Below are 12,646 nucleotides of genomic sequence, written 5' to 3' on the forward strand. Positions count from 1 at the left end.
AAGAGAAGAAAGCAGCACCGGGGGGAAAAGGGGCCGCAGGTGGGGGAGGGATTGGCTGCTGAGAGCCAGGAGGGGACCCAGGTCTTAATAAAAGAGGGGAGAGAGGGAAAGGAGAAGGAAAAAGGAAAGGAAAGAGGAAAGGAAAGGAAAAAGGAAAGGGAAAAGGAAAGGAAAAAGAAAGGAAAGAGGAAAGGGAAAGAAAAGGGAAAGGGAAAAGGAAAGGAAAAAAGAAAGGAAAGAGGAAAGGGAAAGAAAAAGAAAAGGGAAGGGGAAAAGGAAGGGGGAAAGGAAGGGGGAAAGGAAGGGGGAAAAGAAAGGGAAAAGGAAAGGGAAAAGGAAAGGGAAGGAAAAAGGAAAGGAAAGAAGAAAGGGAAAGAAAAGGAAAGGGAAAGGGAAAAGGAAAGGAAAAAGGAAAGGGAAGGAAAGGAAAAAGGAAAAGGAAGGAAAGGAAAAAGGAAAGGAAAGGGGAAAGGAAAAAGAAAAAAGGGAAGGAAAGGAGAAAGGAAAGGAGAAAGGAAAGGGAAAGGAAAGGGAAAGGAAAACCAACCACCTAACACCTTTGTTTATAGAAATGACTTAACCCAAGTGCTGCTCTCCCAGGCTGCTGTCCCATTCCCTCACCCCACTTGGAAGCAGTCCCTGGTTTCCAGGGTTGTGTTACAATCCCATTTGTTTCTCCCTATAAAACCAGCTCATTAGGTGGCTCTTCCCATCCCCGCTGCTACAATACAGGCCGCAATTTTGCATTTGCTTATGACACACCATGATCCCAGCAATTGAAATATCAGGGCTGATCTGGTGTTAATCATCCCGGGCCTGGCTGATGGGATGGCAATTGAAACTCCAGCTCAGCTCTGCAGGTTGTTCATAGCACCAGCTACCTCATTTTTTGCTGGGATCCCTTGGCATGTGAATGACATGTTTATTGGGACTTCTTTTTTGCAGTCAAAGAGAGTTCTTGTGGGCATGGTCTGAATGCATTCAGCTGTTCTGCAGGTAAATGCCAGACTAGGGTTGAGCTGGGTTGGAACACCCAAATCACCTTTGTGTCTCACCAAAACAGACTCCCAAAGGCTCTACAGGCTACCAGCTTGATATAGATTAGCCTCATAGAATCATAGAATTGGCTGGGTTGGAAGGGACCTCAGAGATCATTAAGTCCAACCCTTGATCCACTCCCACTGCAGTTCCCAGCCCATGGCACTGAGTGCCACATCCAGGCTCTTTTGAAATATCTCCAGACACGGAGAATCCACTACTTCCCTGGGCAGCCCATTCCAATGGCTGATCACCCTCTCCAGAAAGAAATTCTTTCTAATCTCCAACCTAAACCTCCCCTGGCACAACTTGAGACCCTGCCCTCTTGTCTTGCTGAGAGTTGCCTGGGAAAAGAGACCAACCCCTCCCTGGCTCCAACCTCCTTTCAGGGAGTTGTAGAGAGTGATGAGGTCTCCCCTGAGCCTCCTCTTCTCCAGCCTGAACACCCCCAGCTCCCTCAGCCTCTCCTCACAGGATCTGTGCTCCAGTCCCTTCACCAGCCCAGTTGCCTCCATTGGACCTGCTCCAGGAACCATAGATCAGCACTTAGCCTCATGGTAAAATCACAGGAATTGTCAGAGCTACAAATGCTACGGCCAAGCAGAGAGCACTCGGAAAAAGCAGCCCTAGAAGGGAAGTGGGGTCAGCAGCCAAAAGAAATAAATCACCTTCAGCTCCCAGCACTTCAGCTCTATCTAAATCAGCTTAAATGTACGGCATCCACGGGCTGGTTTCACCTCCTTGGGTGCAGGGGAGGGTTTGCAGTGCAGCCATCAGTGGCTTGGCTTTGCAGCATCCTCTGGGGATGGAAATCACCTGCCAAGGCCTCCACCTCCCAGCCCTGCCTTCCCTGTCTCCCAAAGAAATCTGGTTCCTCTTCTCTTCTCTGTCTCCATGTCAGATCTTTGTTGTTTTACATGACAATGAGCTCCCCCTCCGGCTCCCAAAGCATCCCAAAGCTCCTGAACCATCCCAAAGCCAGCCGGGAAGGAGATTCATTTGGGAGGTGAAGTCAATGCAAAGAATCCTTTCTTTTTGCTGGTTTTTATAGCCTAAACATGTGCTGTCCTGGAGGACTGGTATTTAGATGAACTCCATCGGAAAAAAAAAAAAAAAAAAAAAAAAGACTCCTGACACTTTCCCCACCGGGATGGTTTTATAGGCACATTAGCACCTCCTTGCCAGATCCTCCTTTGCTGATGGGAGAGCACTGGGGATGGGATTTAATTCCTCTCTCTGCCCCTGGGAGCTGTGTAAAGCAGAAAACAGACATTTCAGGTTCACCGGGGACACAAAACCTGGCAAGTTTTGCACAGAACTCAGCAGAGACAGAAACCTGGCCTGGGAGCTGCCAGCAAGAGCAACCCTGGCCCCCCAAATGAGCTCTGTGCTGCCTTGCAATAAAGTTCTCAGTTGGTTCTGCAGGACACGAGGGCTTTTAGCCTCCAGTTTGGGATTTTCTTTTGAGTTTCTGAGGCTCCAACCATTTTCCTTGCAAGTAGGGCAGCTGGTTTGGTTGGTTTTGGTTTGGTTTGGTTTTCATTTTTTTGGGAGGGGGGAAGAAAATCAAACCAGGCAAAGCAGAGTTCATCAGAGCTGCTAATTTGGCTTTTGTTGTGAACCTGCCTCTCCCCCAATGCAAAATGGGATGAATGGCAAGCAACTGGAAAAGCTGAAGTTGCAAAGGGCACCTTTGCATTTAAAAGAACCTTGGGTTGCCACTTTTTCTTTTGTCCCTAATTTGCAAACTTCACATTCTTTAGGGAATATGCCTAAAGGAGGCCAGGAAAACGATAGCAAGAAAAGTTTTCATGCAGTGGATTCAGACAACACCTAAGTGTAGACTTGCAAGATTATGAACAGGAACTTTTTCCCATCTGTGAGCTCTCACTCCCTTTCTGACACCAAAATGCAAACCAAAATAACTCTGAAATAACTCTCCCTAAGATATTTTTGCCCAAACTTTGCACAACGACAGGCAAAAGCCCAAAGTGTCACTGGATGCAAAACATAAGTGACTTGTCTTATAAACTACCCAGCTTAAGGGTTAGAGAACTGCTCAGGAAGAATTAAGAGGGTTCTATTTTTCCCAGAACTCTGGAATGAAACTGGGGTCAGATGAACAGTGATGTGAAATAAAAAAATGCACAATGCAATCAAGAAATACCTTTCTTAAGAGGATCATCAGAGGCCATTTTCACAGGTTCACCTTTTTGTTTCTACTCTCTGGTTTTGCAGTTCTCTTGTTAGAGGAAGTGACAGGAGTAAGAGGCAGTGTAGGGATTAAATATGGGCAGGAAGCTTCCCACGTGGGGAAGGGCAGAAAAAATAAATTTGGTGAGGCATTAAAATTGAGCCCTGCTCCCAGGGAAGTGGATGTGAGACCAACACCTTTCAAAGCTTCCAGATAGGAAGAGAGCTCACGCCTTGCACCAGAACTGGTCACAGTCCAGACATTGGGGGGTTTAAATACTTTAAATAATTTTTAGAGGAACAGTTAAAGCTGGAGTCCCTGGGGATGCAAGATGGTCAGCTGAGATGTTTTGGTTGGATTTGGTGAGCAACCATGCCAATAAGATCATTGCCAAGAGGCTACCAGGGATGGAGATTTGGCCAGAGAGCTCTGACACGGCTAGGCCTTAGTTCTGGGGGGTCTTCATGGCTAAATACACATTCTTTCTGACCATAAAATGATGTCAAGAAAGCTTTCTTCAGCAGAGCTTCATTAAAGAGAGTTGGCTCCCATGAAGTGTTTCTTTTGAAAGATAACAAAAATAAAAAGCAAAGCTGTTCATCAAAATTTCCCAGCCATCTCCTTGCCACTGGGATTTGGGCAACCTCACACTTCATCCATCAGAGACAGAAGGTTGGAATAAGTCCTATGGGGCTCCTAATTCCTGCTACCCCCCACCTGCTTTCTACTTGGGGTTAAAAAAGGTATTTGGCTTCCCTACACCTCATCTCCTCTGTTGGGAAGTGCTGATTGCAGCCTGCTTTGATGAAGCCTCCTGTGATCTACAAATGAAAAACACCAGGTAAATGCAAGGACCATAATTACTATTATCACCAAAAGAAGCTGCCCAGTCACCTGGGAGCTGGTTTATAGATTCATAATTGCTGGAGATGGAAATGGTAATGAGGCAATGTGTTCAGACACGCCATCCCCCTCTCAATATTATACCCACTCCAGTCCTGGGGGACAGGGAATATTGCAAGCAGGGTTTTTACCTGTGTTGCAGGGCACTGCAATACCTTTACTTTTGATAAGCATCAAAAGCTGTCCCTGTGAGAGTGGGATTTGGAAATTCCCACTCAATACTCATTCTGTCCTACAAGTCAGGTTGGGTTTCAGCTGATGTTTTGCTGAACAAACTCCATGCAGAGCTCAGGAAGCATAACGAAATATTGTTGGACCTTTACAGGGAGTATTTAGTTTCAGAAAGAGCCTTCATCTCTAGCAGAATCACACAGCAATTCAAAGCCCCTTCCAGCCTGAAAACCAGCTGCTAGGTAATATTATAGAATTACTTTAAGCTGCCCAATATCATACCCACTCCAGTCCTGGGGGACAGGGAATATTGCAAGCAGGGTTTTTACCTGTGTTGCAGGGCACTGCAATACCTTTACTTTTGATAAGCATCAAAAGCTGTCCCTGTGAGAGTGGGATTTGGAAATTCCCACTCAATACTCATTCTGTCCTACAAGTCAGGTTGGGTTTGAGCTGATGTTTTGCTGAACAAACTCCATGCAGAGCTCAGGAAGAACAACTAAATATTGTTGGACCTTTACAGGGAGTATTTAGTTTCAGAAAGAGCCTTCATCTCTAGCAGAATCACACAGCAATTCAAAGCCCCTTCCAGCCTGAAAACCAGCTGCTAGGTAATATTATAGAATTACTTTAAGCTGCCCAATATCATACCCACTCCAGTCCTGGGGGACAGGGAATATTGCAGGCAGGGTTTTTACCTGTGTTGCAGGGCACTGCAATACCTTTACTTTTGATAAGCATCAAAAGCTGTCCCTGTGAGAGTGGGATTTGGAAATTCCCACTCAATACTCATTCTGTCCTACAAGTCAGGTTGGGTTTCAGCTGATGTTTTGCTGCACCAAACTCTGTGCAGAGCTCAGGAAGCATAACTAAATATTGTTGGACCTTTACAGGGAGTATTTAGTTTCAGAAAGAGCCTTCATCTCTAGCAGAATCACACAGCAACTAAAAGCCCCTTCCAGCCTGAAAACCAGCTGCTAGGTAATATTATAGAATTACTTTAAGCTGCCCTCCAAAACAGAGGGTGAGGATTCAATGCTGCATCCTGTTAAAATTACAGGAGAAGCCCCTGTAGACTCGAAGCCATTTTCCAAATGGGAGTTTAGCTGTAATTATGGGTCAAATAACTCCTCTAAGTAAAAAGTCCCCTTGCTTAATGATGTGACACAGCATCGCTGTAGGGGCTTTGCTTTTCAGCAGTTTTTTTGCCCTACCTCTCATTTATTAAACTAATCTGGCCAGAAGGAGAAAACAACACAACCATGGGGAGGGCTATAAATCTTCCTGCATTGGAGCAGAACTTGAGCCCTTAATAAAGAGAGGTTGGGAAACCACTTCCTCCATCGACAGGTTATTCCATAATTATCCTCTCCTGGGCTCTCTCCACCTTCCCCTGCAGCCTGTAGCAGGAATTAGAGCCAAGATTCTGGGCAGAATGGACGACAAGCAGCAGGTCCCCTGCTTCCCAGGCTTGTGCAATGCTGCTGCTGTGTTATCAGTGTCCTCAGGATCTTCCCACAGCTGAGACAAAAGGTCTGGGGGTTATTTGTAGCTGTCTGTAATTTGCAGGGTCCTCCCTCAGTTTGATTTGCTCTTAAATATAGGACTGGGAACTCCTGTGCTGAGTGTCTCTTATTGCTGGATGCTTCCTGTGTTCTCAGCACTGCTCTCAAAAACAAATATTCCCCTCCCCTTGTTTACCATGTGCAAGGATTTGGCATGGCACAGCATCAGGCCCAGCTCTTTGCAATCAAAGATTGCCTGGCTAGGAGCTATTAGAGGCTTTCAGCAGTCCTTTCACCCCCCCAAGAAAACTAATTCGATCTCTAGGATGTGACATTTGGGTTCTTTTCATGGAAATGGTGGTTAGAGGTCCACTTAGCTCTTAGGTAATACCGAGATCATCATGTCCCTAGCTTTCAGCCCATCCCCTTGCAGCCAAACTGGCTCCTGCCTGGTTTCCTCCATGGATATTTAAAGACTGTTGGAGTATTTATCTCTCCTTCCTTTGCTACTTGCCTGCTGGATCCTCGGGCTCGGGTTTCATCACCCTCTTCATCGTTTTTTCCCTTGTTTCAGCAGTCGGCAGCGTTTGCTCCCAAGGTTGTGGAGAGAGGAGGAGACCCAGGGCATGGAAGGGTTGGGACGCTTGCATCCTTCAGCTCTTCCCAAAGGTCCCACTTAAGGTGGAGCTGGGGCTTCCCAGAGATCAAGCCCACAAATCCAGCCTGGACACCATCAGTTTCACACTAGCCCACAAATCTCCATGATGGAAACTATTGAGCTGAGTTTTTGGGTGGGTTTTTTTGGGTTTTTTTCTCCTTTAGGACCACAGGCTATTCTGGACTTGTGAGCTGCAAGGGGACAAACCTGATGATTTCTCCACTAAGCCACACAGGCCCCTCAAACAGCTCCTTAATGGAAAACAGCTGCTGCAGGGGCCCTGCAGTCACTTCTCACTTTGCCTTAGCCCCTGTTTGCTCCAATGCTGAGCACCTCCAGACAACAGGGCTTTTTCTGGGAAGGAAAAACAGCATCCCTGGAAATCCTCTTGCTGGAACACTCTCTTATGGTTGCATTTTGTTAAATAGACTGGCACTTATTTTTGAGTTATTTAGAGGAGGCAAAGGAGGCTTCACTTGACCTTAATATTGATGGGTTGGTGCAGATGAAGCAGTTTGTCAGTAGCAGAGCATGGGTACAGCACAAAGCAAATGCTCTGGACTTGGATCCTTTATGCAAAAGGTTATTTAGACCCCTTGCTCTCAGTTAGGACCAGCTCCTCTTAAAATCTGCAGCAGCAGAGCACCTCAATAAAGCAACCCTAAGGTTCTCAGAGACTTTCAGGTGCTTGGCAGGTGCCATCTATCAAACTGCTTGGGGAACCAGGACTGGGTGACTTGCATTTAATCTCCATCACCTTGTTATCCTTGGCATCAGCTTCCACCTTACCTCCCTGCATTGCTCCAGGGAGAGGAAATGGCTCATTACAACAAATCTCATCTTCCTCCCAAGATTTTAGCATGTGATGGCTCCATCCTTTCTAGCAGCTGTGAAGCACTTAAGGGTGATTAGCTCTGGGTGCTCAGGGGAAAAGAGAGAGGTAATCTCTGCTGGGGAACCAGCAGCTATGCCAGGAGGCCTGAGTTTCACAGAGTCAGGCTCCAGGCAATCCCCCCCAGGTTGCTGTAAGCAAATACACCCAGAGATGCTGCCCTGAAGCTGAGCTCACCACACTTCTACTCCAGCCGGTGGGCAAACCTTCCCACTATGCTTATTTCAAAATAATGAGGTTTCTCTTGCTGCCTGTACCGTGATTTGAAGTCGTAAAGGAAAGAAAAAAATATGCTCCTTGAATGCTTTGAGATTGCAAGGGATGTTGGAATCAAGGATGCTTCTCTGCTGCCCTGTAGCTGGGTAAACTGATCTGCACAAGAATGTTTCACATTCCCTGATGGGGATTAGTTGGAATTTCCCATTCCATCTCCAGTAAAACAGCAGACTTTCTCGAGGGATAGAAACCTCAAGCTGAAAGTGGCCAGTAGAAAGCCCCCACCCCAAAATTTTAACTAGAAATACCAGATCTGCTTCCTCTACATAAGGTTACCTACCTGAGCTGATGGTGGGGAAATGCCATAAGGATGTTCCTGGAGTTTACTCTTCCCTTCTGACTCCTGAGACCACCCCCAGTGTCCTGGATTACCTATACCCAACCTGAAATGCTTTCTATGGGCACAGAAGGTTCATTGCTTTAGGGCCAAAGCATTTCCATGCCCCAGCTTCACTCCATTCCTGTCCACATCAGCACTGTACAACTGGCTTTGTCTCTCCTCTATTATTCTGCTAATTTTCTTGATTCCCTGGATCCTATCTGAAAAAAAAAATATATATATATATTGCCCCATAATAAAAAAAAAAAGAGCAGCAGCTGATGGATAGACATGAAACACCCCAAAAGGTCTCCCTGTCTCCATGCAGAAGGCCCAAGTCTTGCACCAGGCAAGTGGAGCTCAACCCAGGCATTTTTTTTTTATTTTTTTTCCCCCTTTCTGTACTTAAGCAAAAATAGCTGCTCGTAAATATAACCAAGTTGGGAGAAAACGTCCTGAGGCAAACTGGAAGCTCATTACAGGTCCTGTGCTGGAAATGTTTGTGTTACATTTCCAATAAAGCAAAATGTGTATTTTGGGAGGTTGGCTCCAGGCAGCCTCTTCTCTCCCAAACCCTCTGGCTCCTTGCAGAGGTGCCAGCTTGTCCAAGGCTGCACCGCTATGTGCTAATATCTTCTCCAGGAGAGCTCTGCTGGGTGGTTCATTAACTTAAGCATTTATCCTTGTTGCCTGGTACTTATTTGGATGGAGACCTGCTCTGCAAGAAAGATATTTTCCATGCTCTTCCCTCTGAACAGTTAATCCACCTGCTGGGTGCCTAGCCTGGCCCACTTCCACATGGAACTGCTCCCTTCCTTGCAAGATAAGACATGCATGGCTTAATGCCTCCAGTAAGCTTGCCTCCTTTATTCAAATCCTCCTGGAAGAGCTCAGAAAGGTAATTGCCTTCCTATTTTCAGAGCCAGTTCAGACAAGGAGCAGGTACACAGTTGTTTGAATATTTTGTCCTTAATAAACAAGACTGAAGATGTAACCCTCTGCCTAGCATCCCTCCCCAGATCCCTCCAGCCTGTTAGCATATGGTGGGTGGAAAGTCTTCTGGAGCCTTTTGTTCAGCTCATCTTCACCATTGTCTGCACAGTTATCTGTTATCAGAGCCCTGTGCTGCTGGCTGATGCCAGGAAGGTCACATCTGCATTCAGCTTTGCTCTGGCTCTGCTGGTGTGTCAGCTGCTGGGCAAGAATCTGGAGTAGAGGTAATTTCTAGTTCCTTTTGTAGCTCCTTTGGGAAACAAAACTGATGGGAGATATTTCTGCTGTGTGAATTTTAAGCTACGTGCCAATCCATGACAAAAGCACCTTTCCAAGCCTTCTGAAACTTCCAGCTCCACATCACTTCAAGGAGTCATCTCCAAACCTCAAAGACATCTTATTCTAAGACATCTTATTCTAAGACACATCCTATTTATACCATATATAGATTAAGAAGTGACATCCTCCACACTCAGCTCTGTTGCCCACCCATCAACACTGCTTGAAGAACCACAGCTTAGACACTGGCATTAATGCTCCTCTTGAAAAGAGGCATCTTCTGCAGCTTCAGACAACCCCATGGGAGAGGTTCATTTTTTTTTCAGAAGTACCCTGAGATATAGCAGATAAGGTTCCTGCCTGAAGAAGCCATGAAGGAGGGCAAATGCTATCAAGCCACTGTTCTCCTGGGATCTGGAAGGTGGAGGGGTTAAGAGCTGATGAGGAATTGCTGCTCTTGGAGAGCATCAGATTAAACCTGACCTACAAGCAGAAGGTGCTTGTCCAAAGAAAAATTGGTCACCAGCTAGTCCCATTCCATTGATTCTGTGTTAACTTGCAGCCTTTCTTATCTTGCAAAAACCCAAGCAAAAAGTGAGTGAGTTTTAAACATCAAAGCAATATTTATGGGGAAATCCCACTACAAGCTAACCAGAGGAGTCAGCTATGGGAAAACAAGGATTTACTAGAAAAAACCTCTTCTTCTCTTCTCTTCTCTTCTCTTCTCTTCTCTTCTCTTCTCTTCTCTTCTCTTCTCTTCTCTTCTCTTCTCTTCTCTTCTCTTCTCTTCTCTTCTCTTCTCTTCTCTTTCTCTTCTCTTCTCTTCTCTTCTCTTCTCTTCTCTTCTCTTCTCTTCTCTTCTCTTCTCTTCTCCTCTCCTCTCCTCTCCTCTCCTCTCCTCTCCTCTCCTCTCCTCTCCTCTCTTCTCTTCTCTTCTCTTCTCTTCTCTTCTCTTCTCTTCTCTTCTCTTCTCTTCTCTTCTCTTCTCTTCTCTCTTCTTCTCTCTTGCTAGGACCCTTTATTTTTCCATGGAAAATACTGTTAAAATAAAAAAAATTTAAAAATCAAAGCAAACACCATTTTTTGTTTTAAAGAAAAGTTTTTCTTCTCCTAAGTCTTGGTAGCTGCTCTTCCTTTAATTTAAGCAAGGCTTTTATCAGTTGAATTTTAACTTGCGCTTACTTGCAAGACTAATCCCGTGTAAAACTAAGAACATCTACACAGTTTAATAAAATAGATTAAAATTTTACCTTCGTATTAAACATTAAAAACGTTCCTTGCTCAGACAAGCCTCGGGAGACTGGAGCAATATTATTAATTTGCCTTCAACATCACTGAAATTTCTTTGAAAATAAGCAAATGAAGCATTTGTGCAGAAGGCAGCTCCCTCTGACCTGCTTGTGCTCAGGGGAGATCTGGCTCCCTTCCTTCTTTGAATAAAAAGAGGGTGTCTTTTTTTTTTAGAGTTTATTTCTTTATTTTATTTTATTTTAAAATTTATTTATCCATTATTTATTCTTTTTTTTTATTATTTTATTGATTTCAATTTTTTTCTTAGTCCCTTTATTAAAACAACACAATTCTTCCTATTCAATTCATGATGTTTCTTCAGGGGAAAGACCAACCCAGCAAGAATTAAACACTCTTTTATTTAATTTAATTTAATATCTCAGGCTGACCCCAGCTAGAGTGCACCCACACCACACACCTGGAAATGGCGACACCAAAGCACAGCTGAAAAGCCAAGGATTTCACAGGAGTTCCTGTACAAACTAGGAGATGCCTTTGCTTCATTTTATTCTTTTTTTCAGGGAATAAGAAGCCACATTATCTCAAGTCCTGGTATAATTTGAATCCCTTCAAAGACCTGAGGAGCAGGCTGACCTCCCCTCCACTCCCGTTTCCCGCATCCCCAGCTGTGTGTTTACACATCTTTTGGTGTTTTGGTGGTTCTTTTTCTCAAGTTTCTGCTGACACGTGGAAACACTAAAAAGGTGTTTTTCTTAAATAATGGCCCATTGTTCCTGCTGGTTATGAACCCTGAGCAGAAAGCAAGATCAAACCCTGCAGAGTTCATGCCTTGAACCCCCGCGGATGACGCTGCCTTCGCCACCAGCGGTGAATTAGCCTCACGCACCAGAGTCACCTGATGAGAGATTCACAACAAGAACAACCAAAACCAACCAAACAACAACAACAACAACAACAACAAAAAGAACTCAAGACGGTTATTTGCTGGATGAAAGACAAAAATGTAAATGCTAGGCCAGGTCACACCACTATATATTAAAAGCAGTGTTGGCTGCGAGCTCCCGCGGCGGCGGTCGGGAGCGAGGCAGGAACTCGCCGAACGAGACTTTCTAAGGAAAGCAGGAGATTGATTTTTCCTGGTGACTTCGCTCCCTTCTAGCTACAGATAGGCCAGGGCAGGGCTTCATCTCAACCAGTCAGATGACTCTTCCCCAAACACGTTCCATAGGTGTAGTCTGTGCCCCGAGGAAATTGGAACTCAAGACAAGCTAACGCAGGCGGTCCCGCGCCGGCTGGTGCCAGTGGGGGTGGCGTGCAAAGGTGATAATTGAAAGTTCTTGGGGGTTGAGGTTGGTTTGTGTGGGTTTCCCCTCACCTCCCCCAGACTCTGAGTCAACAGGAGGTTGTTTTCTATCTCCTGCTTCCTTTGGTGGAAGTGACAGCTTCTGTTTCAACCTCGGTAAGATGAGGAGTTGGCCATTGGGGTTGTGCCAGAGCCATCACCCAGCACCCAGGGAACAAGGGGAGGAAAGTCTGGAGGAGTTGGGAAGTAGCTGGTGTCTGCAGGCAGGTCTATAGACTGTGTTTACAGAAGCCAGGAGGCAAGTGATTCACTTCATTCACAAAATCTGCACCTCTGATCTGGTCTCCAGAGGTAAAGATAAATACTGGGTAGGAATCACTTGCCTTTTGGGAGGAGAGTGGTGGATGAAGGCAGAGGGTGTGTCAAAAGAAAGGGGACACAGAAGGGAGAAATGCAGCCAACGTGGGGTGCTGGCTCCAGGAATGGTTTTTTTCAACCATGGATGTGGGCCTGACATCAGCCCTCTGGTCCTGCAGGATCTCCTCAGCTCCAGATGTCGTCCTGCGGCTCCATGGCCTGCTGCTGCTTTTTCTTCTACCAGCAGCTGGATGAAAACTTTGGACACCCAAAAGAAGGCAGGCTGTTGGAGCATGAGAAAAACAGGTCCCAGCTTGTGGGGTGAACCTTGGTCGAGAACTTTGTGTTTGAAAATCATTGAGCAGAAGAAGTACAACAGCCTCAGCCTCTGGAGCCTGCCAAAGGATTCCTGCTGAGGGAAGCTCTTTAGGTGCTCCAGGAACCCGGGGGCTTGCGTAAACCTTTTCTTACCCTGGAACAAAAGCCCTGCTCCCATGGCAGTCAGGT

The sequence above is a fragment of the Calypte anna genome, chromosome 8 (assembly GCF_003957555.1).
Source record: "Calypte anna isolate BGI_N300 chromosome 8, bCalAnn1_v1.p, whole genome shotgun sequence".
Classification (NCBI taxonomy): Eukaryota; Metazoa; Chordata; class Aves; order Apodiformes; family Trochilidae; genus Calypte; species Calypte anna.